The following is a 15,177-nucleotide window of genomic DNA, read 5'->3' as shown; positions in this document are numbered from 1 at the left end:
GAAAGTAAAGTGATCTCTGTTTAGGAGGTCATACCCATACCTATTGCTGATGACACCCAAATTCAACTCTTTGGTCAAGACGTCTCCCAGCCAGGACCAGACTCATGAGTCATCTCCTCAGGTCCTTCAAACTTCACAAGTCACCCTTCCATTCCCTGCTCCTTCTGCTATACGTGTTGTTTTGGCTAAAGGCACTACCAGCCCTGAGCCTAACCCTAAGATGTCGTCCCAGACAGTCACTGTCTTGTTCCTTTGGCTTTCTATCTCTTACATTCAATCCTGCAGATTCTGTTCACCTTGTCTCCAGCAACTGCTCCATGAACATGAGCTACTGTTACTGTTACATTCTAGATGCCTTTCATTTTCTCCTTTATATACACAGTGTTCAGCTTCCCAGGAAATAGCCTTCTGAAACAAGCAAGATCAAGACTGAGAGAAAATGCTTTCTATGAGGACCAGAAGCCAAGCTGTCAGATGCTCAGGCCCCAGTTCTTTCAGTGGAAGCACACAGAAGGGGAGATATACTTCAAAGCTGGCTGATAGATAATAGCAAAATCTAACTGGCAAACCAAAAATGTATGAGGATGTTAGATATTGGAATAGAAACTAACAAATGGCTCCAAACCCAATGAACCAAACATTCTTTTTTATTCCAATTTACAAATTTAGAAGTCAGCCATAGATCCTTTAACACAGTGGTTCGCAACAAGTAGAGGAGAGGATCCTTCACACGCACCCAGTTCAGGGAACATCTGGCAATGTCTGGAAACACTTTTTGGTTGTCACAACTGGGGGAGTAGGGGAGTGCTAGTGGGTAGAGGCCAGAAAAGGTGTTAACTATGCTACCACGCACAGGACAGCTCCCTCGTTCATTCAAAGCCAAAGAATTATCCACCCCAAGATATTAATAGTGCCACTAGAGAAACTCTGCTAAACAAATGCTTCAAGCACCTTCCATGTTCAAGTTACCTAATGTATAAAAGGTTACTTCTTCTGTGCTCGCTTCAGCAGCACATATACTAAAATTGGAACGATACAGAGAAGATTAGCATGGCCCCTGCGCAAGGATGACACGTAAAAGGTTACTTCTTCTGAAAAGATGATACAAACTTCTCCCTAAGCGAAGCTCCCGCAAGTCCACAATATGATAAGAGTTATCAGGGGAAAAGAAAAGGGTAAATGCTAAATAGTGTTTAGAAAATAAATGCCATGAGTTCAGAGGAAGGAGAGCACCACGAAGGCTAAGGCCTCGTCAAAGATCTCAGAGAGCAGAGAGGGCCCCTAGAGTCAGGGCTCCCACCTTGAAGGACCAGAACCCACCTTTCCAGCCTTACTTAGAACAGGTCCCTTCACCTTTTGCTTCTGCCAAACTGTTCACCCACGACAGCAGCTGGGCCACAAGGCTACAATGTCCCATTCCTACTGTTACAATGAAGAAAAGCTCTCACCTACTACTTCCCCAAAGCGCTGCGCTACAACTGAGCAGCATCCCACCCCACCAAGGGTGAGGAGGACATGTCATCATCTCAACCCAATCACAAAACCATGTTCCTATGATTCTTACAGGAAGGAGGCAGTGAAAAGACTAAGGAGGAAAATGTTTTAAATGGCTCCTGCCCTTGTCCTCTGCCACCTAAAATCAGTGCCAGAAGCTGCCTCATTTCCTGTAGTTGGTTGGTAAAAATAGGAAGTGGGGGAGGAAGTTCACAAAGCAGAAACAAAAGTAATCACTGCCTTGCTTCCTGAACACAAATCACCGAGCAAGGAGGGTATCATTAAAACATCAAAATGGAAAGGCAGGCATGGAGAGCCAAAGCCAGAGGAAAGGAAGTGACACTTCTGGGTCCACCAGGCCCAGATGACTTCCACACCCAGAGACTGCCCCCAAAGAAAAATATGTGCAAAACTGAACACTAGCCCATTAAACAGAAACAGTTCCCAAGAAATTAATACTAAGCATGTTAATTTCAAAAATCGTGCAAAAACTCCAGAAATATTAAAGTTCTATCAGAGTAAAAAATATCAATGAAAAAGTTTTAAGGAGGCCAAGATTATTATTATTTTTTCTGTTCAAGAAATGACTACTATAATTGCTGTTAATGCAAAACAAAAACTTACCGATCAAACTGATCAGTTGACAAAAAAAAACCCAAAAAACAAAAAAACAAAACAAAACAAAAACAAAAACCACAAAAAAACCTACTAAATAAAAATTCTGATCAACGTTCAAATCTACCATAGTTCAAATGAAGATGTTTCTATACGCATCCTCCAGCAACAGAGTCAACCCTGCGAGTGGTCCCTGAATGCTCAGGAATGGTCGGGGCACCCAGGATGCAGCGGGAGGGCCCTCCAGGAGCTTCTGGTCAAATGGGAGAACAAACTATCCCCACATGGTGACATCTGACCACCTCTTGTCCTGACACTTGCTCTGTAACATTTATCACCACAAAATAGGACATTCCTCTATAATAACAAAGGACGATATTAGTGGATCCGAAAAGCTTTTATCTATTTTTTTTTTAAGATTTTATTTATTTATTTGTTGGAGAGAAAGCACAACAGCACAACAGAGCAGCAGGCAGAGGGAGAAGCAGGCTGCTTGCTCAACAAGGAGCCCAATGTGGGGCTCAATCCCAGGACCTCAGGACCCGAGCTGAAGGCAGACGCTTAATGACTGAGTCACCCAGGCACCCTGAAAAGCTTTTTTATTCAGTCATCTACAAACAAGTGATAATTTAATTTAAGCAGAAGAAAAAATTTTTTAATCATTAAGTCAACAGAGTTGAAATTTAGTTTCAAAATAGAACAGGTTTTTTTTTTTTTTTTAAAGATTTTATTTATTTATTTGTCAGAGAGAGAGCGCGCACAAGTAGCCAGAGAGGCAGGAGAGGGAGAAGCAGGCTCCCCGCTGAGGAAGGAGCCTGATGTGGGACTCGATGTGGGACTTGATCCCAGGATCCTGGGATCTGACCTGAGTCAAAGGCAGATGCTTAACTAACTGAGCCACTCAGGTGTCCCTCTTTTGTACATTTAAAAGTCTTTAAGACTCCTATTTCCTGATGAACTCCAAGCCCACCAAGATCCTTTGGCTTTATGGAACCATCTTGGGTTAAAATGTAAAAATATGTGTATTTTAGAATTGAATAAACACGGTTCAGGAGCAGATATGCATCAAGCTCAGAGAAATGTAGTGAAACAGGTAAGATGCAGAACAATGTGTATATGGGCCCATTTGTGTAAAAAAACAAAGGGGAGAGAGAGAGAGATACACCTGAGCTGAAGGCAGACACTTAACCAACTGAGCCACCTAGGCATCCCCAAAATAGCACAAATTGGGGGGGTAAAAAAAAAGACCGAGTGTGTTAACAGTTATACAGATGAAGGGTAATTTTGTTTAAATTGAGGGTATTTTGGGGGTGAGGAGAAAAAGAGGAATATCAAAGTCTAGTTTATTTTTTAAATAGTTAGTAGAAAAGTAGAAAAGTAAATGAAATGGATGGAATCACCTATATTCAGTTTCATATCAAGAAAAGTGGTGAACATTTAGTAGGAGGAAAAGAATCCATTGCCGGTCCTGCTGAGGGCCGATCTAGCTATTTGTCAAATTTTCTGGTGATAAAATCAACCTGCTGTATTCTAAGACTTGTGTTTAGTTTTCTTATAAAATCAAAAGAGTAACCCAAGGGGCACCTGGGTGGCTCCGTGAGTTAAAGCCTCTGCCTTCGGCTCAGGTCATGATCCCAGGATCCTGGGATCGAGCCCCACGTCGGGATCTGTGCTCGGCAGGGAGCCTGCTTCCTCCTCTCTCTCTGCCTGCCTCTCTGCCTACTTGTGATCTTTCTCTCTGTCAAATAAATAAATAAAATCTTTAAAAAAAAAAAAAAAAGAGTAACCCAAAACCTGTTGCCTTTAAAACAAAACAAGTATTACAACTTTTCAAAGAATTTTATTAGAGGAACACTCTGAGCCAAAACACTTTATTAAATAAAAATCTTCCAAAGAGGCTAAAAGCAGGAGGCAGGGGGCAGTTGACACTGCCTTGCCAAGGAAAGGTTTATCTACAAATGACTACCACATATCACCCAAGGATAAATGACTTTGGTTCTGAAGCTTCTGAAAAAGTCTGCTCAGGTGAAACCAGGTTTTTGATGAACTAAAATGGTGCTGGACCATTAGAAGTTTTCACATCCAATACAGCCAAACACAATGAACATATTCACAGCAACAAATTGTGATGCTGATAGAAATTAGGGGATAAATTAAGGAGAATGACTTAAAGTAAATCCTTTTCTTTTTTTAAACTGAAGTATAGTCGACTCAGAAAAATTTTTTAAAAGCCACAGGCATTGAGGTAATTTTTTCAAACACAAATTGTTAAAACATTCAAAAAAATCTACATCTATTAAAAACCGCGAGTTTATTTTCGTTAGTACGTTACAGCATGAAAAGGCCCTGATGCTCCCCAGCACCCCCCCACCCCCATTCCCCAGGCAGGGAGGATAGCCCTACAGAGCAGGCCTGCAGCGGGTTACCATCATCTGACTTTCAGACTCTGCCGCTTCTCCACACCATGAGCCTTCACATACTGAGGCATCTACCGAGGTCCTACTATGTACATGACACTGCTCCAGGCACTGGGGGTAGCGGGGTGAATGAAACAGACACAAGTCCTGCTCTCTGGGAGCTTACAACCTCATGGGAGAAAAAGCTCATGCTTTTACCTTGTAGGTCAGATGCTACACAGTACATGGGGTGCCTGGGTGGCTCAGTCAGTTAAGCGACTGCCTTCGGCTCAGGTCCTGATCTCAGGGTCCTGGGGTCGAGCCCTGCATCAGGCTCCCTGCTCCATGGGGAGCCTGCTTCTCCCTCTTCCCCTGCCTGCTGCTCGCCCTGCTTGTGCTCATGCCCACACACTGTCTTTCTGGCAAATAAATAAATAAATAAAATCTTGAAGGAAAAAAAAAAAGAAAAGAAAAGGTGCTAACAGTATCAAGATATTTCTTGGAAACAGGCACTGACAAAGTACAGTAGTTATGGTACGGGTTTGGGAGTCAGACTGACCTAGATACGAATCCCAGTTCTTAGTAATTATCAGTTACGAGAATGGCACTTATTAACTCTACGCCTCTGTTTCTCTGAACTCTGTGCCTCAGTTTCTTCAGTATGGTGGTGAGGCTTAAGCCCATAAACCATAGCACTTGGCACACCTTGAGTCTCACTCAGAAACTGGGGCTATCTGCTCTGAAAGAAGCTGGACACTAGTCAGAGGAAAGCATTTTCTCTTCTAATGAAATACTTCACGCCAGCCTACCATTCATGGGGGGAAAAACCAAACTCTTCCTCCTCAAAATACCACAAAGCTACCAAGTTTTTTAAAAAGATCACTTACCTTCCTGCTGTTCTGTCCCCAACTCTCAAGGTCCTGGCAACAAAGTAAAAGGAGGGCTGCCTTGTGTCCTCCAGAGGGGAAGGAGGTCAAGGCTCCTCCCATTTCCCTGCCGGCCACTCCCTCCTGTGTCAGCCCCAAACTGAAGGAAGACAGGCAAGGACAAGGCTCAAAGCTATTGTGGCGGCATTCTCTACGACCTTGAGACCCAGGCATGGGATAGGTCGTTGGGAACTAGGGAGAGATTGCTCTCCCCTTGCCTAGGTTACCACTGCCTGCAGCACTCAGGTCTGGGAGCCGAGCCAGCTTCCCTCTGCCTCTGTTCCCAGGCAAACGCATACACCTCTGGGACCTGGGGGTGGGGTGAGGGAAGACTCAGGTAGTCCCACGTTCCCCATCATAAATGCCACCTCACTGGCACCTAATCCCAAAATTATTCCTAATAAGAAAATTGGATTTTTTCCCAGGTGATCTCTAGCTCGAATTCTGCACTCAAAAGCTATCCCATTAAGGGGCGCCTGGGTGGCTCAGTGGGTTAAGCCTCTGCCTTCAGATCAGGTCATAATCTGAGTCCTGGGATCAAGTCCCACATAGGGCTCTCTGCTCAGTGGGGAGTCTGCTTCCCCCTCTCTCTCTGTGTCAAATAAACAACAACAACAACAACAAAAAATCTTTAAAAAACCCGAAAAACTTTCTATTAAGATTCTGTGCAGTTGGGGCGCCTGGGTGGCTCAGTGGGGTAAGCCTCTGCCTTCGGCTCGGGTCATGGTCTCAGGGTCCTGGGATCGAGCCCCACATCGGGCTCTCTGCTCAGTGGGGAGCCTGCTTCCTCTTCTCTCTGCCTGCCTCTCTGTGTACTTGTGATCTCTCTCTCTCTCTCTGTCAAAAAAAAAAAAAGATTCTTTGCAGTTACCAATTTGAAAAAGCACAGATCAGACAGTGACCCAGACACAAGAAACATAGACAAAACAGTTAAAAAAAAAAAAAGTGATACCATCTAGAAATGAGTCCTAGCAACAGACTCAGTAAATGTAGAGTCAGACATTAGAGATACTTACGGGCAACACAGTCTGTAAGCACCACCTGGAAGTGGCCCACAGGTGCTGCATTAAGGGACTCATTAAGTAAATTACACAGGGACATCTCCTGGCCATTTCAAAGATCAAGGTCCAGCTACCAGATCTCATCAAGCCTAAGATGTCATTATAAATCACATCAGTATTTTATATAGGTAAGAAAAACTGCCATATAACGATGACCTGTCATCACAAGCTAGATCCCAATTTCGGGCTCCCCTCAGGCTTTTTCCTGTCTCATTTCTCAGTCTGTCTGGGGCACACATCACCCTTGGAACCAGTCCCTGGGTGCCCTTTTAACTTTTTGTAGAAGTTACCCACATTTAAGATTCAGTGTTTGGATGAAACCATCCTGGGCCCCTTCAGTCCCCATGGAGTCTGTCTTGAGCCCCTGCAGCCCCCACTGCCATTGCTCGACACTAGCCTAGCTTCGTATGGCTTCCCCTCCCACAGAACTGCCAGTGCAGAGCAATAGGCTGATCCCCTCTTTGCTCACACTGTGGTGCCCAGCACCTGCCCATAATGCTGCCAGTTGGGAACTGGTCTAAGAACTTCACAAATAGGGGCGCCTGGGCGGCTCAGTGGGTTAAGCCGCTGCCTTCGGCTTGGGTCATGATCTCGGGGTCCTGGGATCGAGTCCCGCATCGGGCTCTCTGCTCAGCGGGGAGCCTGCTTCCTCCTCTCTCTCTCTGCCTGCCTCTCTGCCTACTTGTGATCTCTCTCTGTCAAATAAATAAATAAAATCTTTTAAAAAAATTAAAAAATTAAAAAAAAGAACTTCACAAATATTAAGTCATTAACATCCCACTATAACTCCAGAAGGCGTGTTACCACCCACATTTTCAGAGAGTGTAAAAGGAGGTAAAGAGAGGTTGAGTGACTTAGAGATGAATGACCAATAGGTGGCAGAGACAGAAACCAAACCCAAGCAGTCTGGATAAAGTCCTTGTTCTTACTGCCTGTGCTACTCCCTCTCTCAGTGACTATTACGTACATGGCAAACACTTCAAAACTTGTTTTTATTAACTTTGAATTGAAAATATAATACACATATACAGTGAAAAGAAAATCACCCTGTACAAAAGAGTATACAAGACAAAGCTAGGTCAGCCTAACAGCCTAGATTTCTGGGGCCTCATCCCAAAGGCAGCCACTGTTTCTTTTCTATCATTCCAGAATTTTTTTTCTACACTTAGAAACCTATTTCATGTTTATCTCTCTCTCTCTCTCCTCTTTGTTTTTTTACACAAATGGGTCCATATACACATTGTTCTGCATCTTACCTGTTTCACTACGTTTCTCTGAGCTTGATGCATATTTGCACCTGAACTGTGTTTATTCAATTCTAAGATACACATATTTTCACATTTTAACCCAAGATGGTTCTATAAAGTCAGAGGATATTGGTGGCGTGGAGTTCATCAGGAAATAGGAGTCATAAAGGCTTTTAAATGTACAAAAGAGGGAGGCCTGAGTGGCTCAGTCAGTTAAGCATCTGCCTTTGGTTCAGGTCAGATCCCAGGGTCGTGGTATCGAGTCCCATATCGGGATTCTTGCCCTGCTAGGTGCCTGCTTCTCCTTCTGCCTGCTACTCTCCCTGCTTGTGCACGTGCGCACTCTCTCTCTGACAAATAACCTCTTTGAAAAAACAAAATTTAAAAAAATGTACAAAAGATACTAAGTGTTAACCTTGCAACAGTGTGCAGGCTGAATCACCAGGCAGAGAGACCTACCAGCTGACACTGGACACATCACTTCTCCTGTAACGTAAGCACCTGCATCATAAGGTTGTTGTGAAGACAGAACAAGGTAATATACACAAAGCACTTGGCACCAAACCTGGCTAGCACAGTGAGTGGAAGGGATTAACATCTCACCTGACACATTGTTAGTGCCCAATAAGTTACATATTGTCATTAATAATTTCTTCAAGAGCTGGCCCCGCCTTCCTCTCCAATCTCATTTCCCTCCACTTCCATATTCATACCTGTCCACCCTTTACCCTAAAGCTCCTTCAGCTCACACACCTCCCACTTGTTCCCCTACACCTTTGTACCTGTCATGGCCTCTCCTCTTACTGTGGTGCTGTACTAACCTTCTCCCAGTGTACTCAGCTTAAGCCTGTCCTTCCTGGCAACAGGTGGATTCTCCGGATGAGCAGTCTGGGCAGAATGTATCTGTCACAACTTCCCCTCTGATTCTCAGCTTTGTCAATGTACCCAGGAGCAAGGAGGTCCAGGGCAACTGAGTCAGGCCGCCTAAATTTAAAGATGGCTATGTACTAACCAGAAGACCAGTTACTACGTTTATAAATATTAATGAGGGCTAATATTTATTGAGCACTTAGCAGGTGCCAGGCAACAAAGAGGAAGGTACTACCATTCTACCCATTCCATTGAGGGGCAAAGAGATTAGCCAGCACCCCAAGACGAGGATCTAATCTGAGCGATTTGGATATGGAGCTCGCAACCATTCATGTTCTCTCCTTGGCTGGGAGCGTGGAAGCAAAGCAAGGGAAAGATTCTCCTGCCTAGAAAGGCATCAACAGAGATGTACCCAACTGTCTGGCGGTGCAGAGGCTCACTGGAGGACGGCACACAGCTCCCCTGGCCAGGGCCCCCAGGCAGTGCTATAGACATATCACCCAATTCCTCTCTTGGACCTGTCACCCCAATTTCCATGGACACCATCCCAACCCTCTCTTAGAAATGCAGTCTTTTCTTCTGAGGATACAAAATTAAGTTTAAGCATTCTGGCTATGAACACATTCCAATCATGCCTTCTTAGGGTTACAGCTGGGTCATTTTGGTTGAACTTAAAGTTTTCCTGAAATTCTCCAAACTACACTTAAAAAATGTCTCTTGGTTTGTATCTTCTCTATAGACAGCACTTTTATTCTCATGTCATTCTCAGATGATCACTGATTCATTCAACAAATGCTTGATTGTTCCCAGAACAGTGTGTTCTAGGTCCTGGAGCAGTGAACAGACAAGATCTCTGAAACCTGGGGGAACTCATTACATGTCCCCCACTTCTAGGCACTTATGATACTTTATGGCAATTGCTTTTTTTAACTTTCTGTTCAGACTGTGCCTTTCAGCTCTGTAGTTTAATTTTCCACTACAGTAACTAGCCCATACTGTAAAGACTCCATAAATGTGAGTTAACTAAATTAATAAATAAAATCACTGGATCTCATCTTTCTCATCCAGGGTGGGACCAGATTATGTCTGAAGTCCCTAAGAGCAAAGATACAAAGTCTAAATCAAGTTGCAGGCATAGAAAGCAAATGGCGTATGCAGCCCAAATCAAGAAGGAAAAGGAGATGGGATAGGTCCTTGGAGCTATGAAGGACAGGCCACCTTGGCAAGCAAGGAAGGGCTCCCTAAGCTGGACAGAATACGGCCTTGAGAACATGACCAGGGTCAGTTGGAGATAAAGAAATGACGTGCAGCACAGTCTGAGTTGGGGTCACTGCGTGGAGACAGGAGTAAGGAGGTGAAGTGGTTCTCCGCCTGGAAGTCACATACTGGATGAGTGGGAAGGAGCACGTTTTTTGGTTAAGAGGTAGAGGCACAAAGCTAGGCCTCGGGAAATGCTCACAGGCAGACGTGGAAAGAGAAACAACAAACTCAAGTGAAAAAGCACAGTCTCCAAGTTAAGAAAATGACCACAATAGCTCCAACTCAAGAAGGCCAACCAAAAGAAGATTGACAACAACAAGAAAATCTGGCTCACCATGCCAAATATTTATGATCAAGGTCAAGGGAAATGAGTAAGCAGCAGCCACTGCATCTATCAATTGGGCCCCAAGAGCAGTTTCAGGAGCGATAAAGACATCTGAAGCACAAACCCTCACAAGTTCAGGCTCTCTGTGAACTTGTACTAAGAGAAGAAGGCATCCTTTTTTTTTTTTCTTTTCTTTTCTTTTTTTCCCTGTAACTCTACAGTAGAGTAATTCCTTTTCAAACCAATATTCTTTCTTCACCTAGGAAGGTCATCATTTTCCACAAAGGACAACATCTCAAGAGGGAAAGAAAGAGAGTGGACACCCAGCCCACGTGATGCCCCAGCCTACTAGCTCTTAGATACAATTATTTTCCTACAGACTTGGAAGACCCGCTTGACATAAAGCTTCTGGTGTATTAGACTCCAGGATTGAAACAGAATAAACATTTAGTAAGATTTCAGCAGAATCATGTGCAACTTGTTTTAAAAAAAATTTTTTTAAAGGATGCTTAAAACATACTGTCTTCCAAAAATCCAGAGATAATTTTAGATTGAAAAAATCTAGGCTTGCCAAGGGAATCTGAGAGCTTTTCTATCTTGGTCTCCAATGCTAACCTACGTATTCGAGTGCAAAAATAGAGGAAGATTAGAATCTCAAATGCCAGACTGAAAAGTTGCCACAACAAACCTGAACTCTTCATATGGAGTTTGTTATCTTGACAGCAAGAAAGCAAATGAAACAATAAACTTTTCACTTTAAAAGATAAAAAAGAAAAAAACCTTCAAACATGAACTATTTCCTAGACTTGTAAAGGAAATTAAGAAAAAATAAAAGATACTGCGAATGAAATTTAAAAAGCATACACAAAATCCAAGTATCAATTTTGTGAGTAGTCCCTTATAAACACATACTGAGAACTTTAGATCTAAAATATGACAAAACAGCAGTCAGAGCTTAGTCAATAAAACTGGGTCAACCAACCATTTGGAAAATATTTCGTATCTTACACTGAGACGAAATTTTAAGTAGAAATTTTTAAGCTGGAAGTTTAAAAAAAAAAAAAGCCATGAAATGAGGAGCAAAAATGAGTGGAACTTTTTATAACATCGGGATGGAGAATTTTCCAAACATGTCAGCAAAGGAAACAAATATACCTTATTTTTTAAATGAATGTTACCTTTGACCTCATTTGTAAATTTATGCTAAAACAATCAGAATTATCCTGTGACAACTGGAAACAATCTGCATGTTCATCCGTAGGGTTTGGTTACATTATGGTCTACAACGGTAAGTATGAAATCTATATAAGTGATAATACAAGTGAAAGAGACCATTTATTGTATTAACAAAATGTTAGCAATGCCTTCCCCTGAGTGGTAGGTGGGCGGACGACTGTCATTTGAAAAAGTATCGTCACGATACTTTCTGTGTTGTCTCGAATGTGAGGAGAACGAACTGCTTTTATAATGGGTGTGAAGGGGCGGGAACAAGCTACTTTCAAATTGGGGTCCCCCAACCTGAGTGTTCATCTGGCAAATTTTACGAGGAGTATAAACAGAATTCTTATCGTGCCAAGCAGGCATGCTTCTTTCCTCGCACCGCGCGGAGCAGGAAGACACACCCCTGACCCTGCACTCGCCCCACAGGCGTGGGTCCTTCATCCCCCGCCCCGGCCCCGGCGGGTCCCCGCACAGCCACCCCCGGGCCGACTGCGCCAGCAGGCTCCGCCGGGCCGGAAAATCGTGTTCCTCGGCTGCCCAGCACCGCGGGGAAGGTGCGCGCAGCCGGCCCGGCAGCCGCCGGGAGGCGTGAGGGCCGCGTCTCCAGCCAGTCCCGGCGGACCCCGGCCGCCCACAGGCCGCCGTGCCTCCGCGGACTGCTCCGCCGGCTTCCGGGAGCGGGTGCCCGCGCCAGCACGACCTCCTCGGCCCCGGCGGCCCGAGGGAGCGACCCCCCGCTCCTCTCCCGTCCCGCGTCTGCGGGGTCCCCCGGCGCCCCCGGTCCTGGGCACGAGCCGGGAGGCCCCTCCGGGCTTCCGTCCGCCCGGCCAGCGCCCCCAGAGCCCGGCGTCCTCCACAGCGGACGGGCAAGGGGCGGGAGCCCACGGCCCCGCGCCCTGCGGCCCCGAGCGGAGCGGCGCCCCGCGAGCTCGTCCAGACGCCAGCCCCGGCCGCAGCCCACCGTCCACCCCCCAGCCCGCCCGCCTGTCCGCACCAGGTAGCGCCCGCTCGCGCCCGCTCCTCACCTGCGACGCGCCCCGGCCCCCAGCGCACCGCCCGGACCGGCTGTGTACACCGGAAGTGACGTCTCCAGGCCGGCCCCGCCCCCGCCCCAGGCGGACGCCGGACTGGCTGCTGACCCAAGGGCTCGAAGTCGACCACCCTGGCGCGAGCCGGGAGGGGGCGGCCCTGAGCTTCCTACCCCAGGCGCCGGCGACCGCCCTGTGGGATTGCGTTAGGGCGGGGGTTGAGGACAGGCAGCCCGAGCCCGCAGGGCCACCCGGGTCCTCCTCTGTGGCTTGGCCCCTGGGCGGGAGGGGTTAGCTGCGTCTCACGTATTTATTATTGAAACAGAATACTAAAATACTGAGTGCTTGCTGGATGCCGGGTCCTGACAGGCACTACAGGGACCGGGTAATGAACGCTCTCACCCTCACAGGTTTATTCTCTAGTGGAAACACAATAAAATTCTCACAAATACACATGATGAGACAGTGCCAATTGTGACAAGCGGTAGGAGGGTAAAGTGGAAGAGGGAGGGAGAGAGAGTCCCCTGACCTAGTGTAGGAGGGTGATCAGGGAATTCTTCGCCCAGAAAATAGAGCAGGAGATGAGGTCCTAAAGGGAAGAAGGAAGAAAACAACTTGGAGAAGCAGAGAGGAAAGCACGGTTAGGACAGAAGAAACAGCAGGTGTCTTCAATGGCTTTGTGTTCAAGAAACGAGGGTAGTAAGATCTTGCCTGATAGCAATGGGGAACTATTAAGTTTTAAGCAAGGGGTGATATTACCATACTTGTGGGCTTAAAGGGATTACTAGGGATACAGCTTCAGGGAAGAACTAGAGAGGGGCAGGCAAGAGTGGATGTAGATTTCTTTATCCATGTTCATAGCAGCATTATTCTTAATAGCCAAAAAGGTGGAAGCGACCCAGATGTCCCAGGATGGATGAGTGGATAAACAAAATGTCTATCCATGCAACAGAACATTATTCAGCCTTAAAAAGGAAGGGGATTCTGACACATGCTACAAATGTATGAACCATGAAGCATTTTGCTAAGTAATGAATAAGTCAATCACAAAAGGACAAATATTCTACAATTCTTCTACAATTCCACTTATATGAGATACCTGGAGGAGGCAAGTTCATAGAGACAGCAAGTAGAAGGTAGTTGCCAGAGAGTGGGGAGAGGGGGGCATGGGGAGTTTATATTTCATCGGTATAGTGTTTCAGTGTGCAAAGATGAAAAGTTCTGGAGATGAGTGTAGTGATGATTCACAACCACATCAAAACTATACAATTAAGATGGTTAAAGTGGTGAATTATATGTATATTTTAGATAGATGGATAGATAGACAGCAAGAGGCTATTTTGATTGTGCAAGCAAAAAGTGATTCTCATTTAGACCACGGCTTTCAAATTTTGTTGTTGCTGTTCTTGAGCATCTATTAGAAAACAAGTTTGAATATCACTTAGATTTTATTAGTAAATTACATATAAGCATGCCTCATTTTAATATGCTTCCGTTTATTGCAATTTGCAGAAAGAATATTTTTTACAAATTCAAGGTTTGTGGCAACCCTGCTTTGAGCAAGTCTATTGGTACCATTTTTCCAACAGCATTTGCTCATTTTGTGTCTCTGTGCACATTTTGGTCATTCTCCCAATATTTCAAACTTTTTCATTATTATTTTACTTGTGATGGTTATCTATGATCAGTGATTATGACTCAAAGAAAGCTCAGATGATGGTTAGGACTTTTTAGCAATAAAGTGTGGGCTGTTTTTTGTTTGTTTGTTTGTGGTTTTTGAGAGAGAGAGAAAGAGAGAGAACAGGAGGAGAGGGGTAGAAGGAGAAGGAGAGAGGGAGCATCTCAGGTAGTCTCCATGCCCACAAACTGAGATCATAACGTGGGCCGAAATCAAGAATTGGATGCTTAACTGACTGAGCCACCCAGGCGCCCCAGCAATAAAGTATTTTTACTTTATATACATTTTTCTTAGACATAATGCTATTGCACACCTAATAGACTATAGTCTTATGTAAACATAACTTTTATATGCACTAGAAAAAACAAAAAATTCACTTGACTCACTCTAATGCAACATTAGCTTTATTATGGTGGTCTGGAACCAAATCTGGAATGTGTCCAGGTGTGCCCATAGATCCACTAGACTATTCATATTCTACTTATGTTATGAAACAGAAATAAAGAATTTTAAAAGACGAAAAAGAAAACAGCCTATATAGAAGTTCTACTAGTTTCTTCCTGTACTCTACTAGATTGCTTTCTTATACTAGTGAGTATGTAAACCTCACTTGCAAAGACACTCACAGACTATGGTAGTGGCAGTAGGGAGTAAAGCAGATGAGTGTCGGTGATGAAATGGATTTGGAGGGTCAGGAAGAGAAGGGAATCCTGGATTTCTCGAGTCTCTTGGATGAACCATTGTTGTGGTGATACTGAGTGCTGGGAAGTTCCTGAAGACCAAATGTGGAAGGGTGGAAGATAGAAAGAAGGCCATGAGTTCTGCTGTGAACATGACATCAAGGACAATGCCGCAAGGAGGAAACTTAGGACGAGGTTCTGGAGCTTACGAGAATGCTGGAGATGTCCCTGGGGCTTAGGTGGTCATCGAAGCTGTGAGGAGGAGCCGAAGGTGAGTTTAGACCGTGGGGGGGGCATTTTAGTGATTTTGTATTATTTTCTTTCAAAGAAACTCTATGCCCAACATGGGGCTTGAACTCACGACCCTGAGATCAAG

At 44.9% G+C, this 15,177-nt stretch overlaps 1 protein-coding gene and 1 pseudogene across 2 annotated transcripts in view; one reads left to right on the top strand and one right to left on the bottom strand.

Annotated features, from left to right (window-relative positions):
* GARRE1 (granule associated Rac and RHOG effector 1) overlaps nt 1–12,493 on the bottom strand; it is an 82,040-nt gene extending 69,547 nt beyond the window's left edge. The window contains exon 1 of one of the 2 annotated variants that reach the window (XM_044256286.1): nt 12,441–12,493. The gene's annotated coding sequence lies outside the window, so the exon portion shown is untranslated. Of the gene's footprint in view, nt 1–5,392; nt 5,486–12,440 lie in introns of those variants that run through there. The other variant, XM_044256285.1, reaches the window with a different exon arrangement.
* Nucleotides 996–1,094, top strand: LOC122914784 (annotated as a pseudogene).
* Nucleotides 12,494–15,177: the final 2,684 nt, after the last annotated feature.

Source organism: Neovison vison, chromosome 7 (assembly GCF_020171115.1).
Source record: "Neovison vison isolate M4711 chromosome 7, ASM_NN_V1, whole genome shotgun sequence".
Classification (NCBI taxonomy): Eukaryota; Metazoa; Chordata; class Mammalia; order Carnivora; family Mustelidae; genus Neogale; species Neogale vison.
The sequence above is the reverse complement of the archived record's forward strand: the minus strand, read 5'-3'. Positions and strand labels throughout refer to the sequence as shown.